The sequence below is a fragment of the Aptenodytes forsteri genome, unplaced genomic scaffold (genome assembly GCF_000699145.1).
Source record: "Aptenodytes forsteri isolate BGI_AS27 unplaced genomic scaffold, ASM69914v1 Scaffold187, whole genome shotgun sequence".
In the NCBI taxonomy this organism is placed as follows: domain Eukaryota; kingdom Metazoa; phylum Chordata; class Aves; order Sphenisciformes; family Spheniscidae; genus Aptenodytes; species Aptenodytes forsteri.
This window is the reverse complement of record NW_008794084.1, coordinates 527,297-527,551: the sequence shown is the minus strand read 5'-3', so window position 1 is coordinate 527,551 and position 255 is coordinate 527,297.

Here is a 255-nt window from a genome sequence, read left to right as displayed (position 1 = left end):
GCTGGCAATACCCTGTATGCACAGATACACGTGCGTGCATATATATATATTAAAAATTAAATAAATAAAAGGAAAGTGTGTGTGTGTACATCTAGCATATAGCTCGCTCTGCGTCGGGGCACACCCCGAGCAGCGTACACGTGCGTGCATATATATATATTAAAAATTAAATAAATAAAAGGAAAGTGTGTGTGTGTACATCTAGCATATAGCTCGCTCTGCGTCGGGGCACACCCCGAGCAGCGTCGGCCCCAG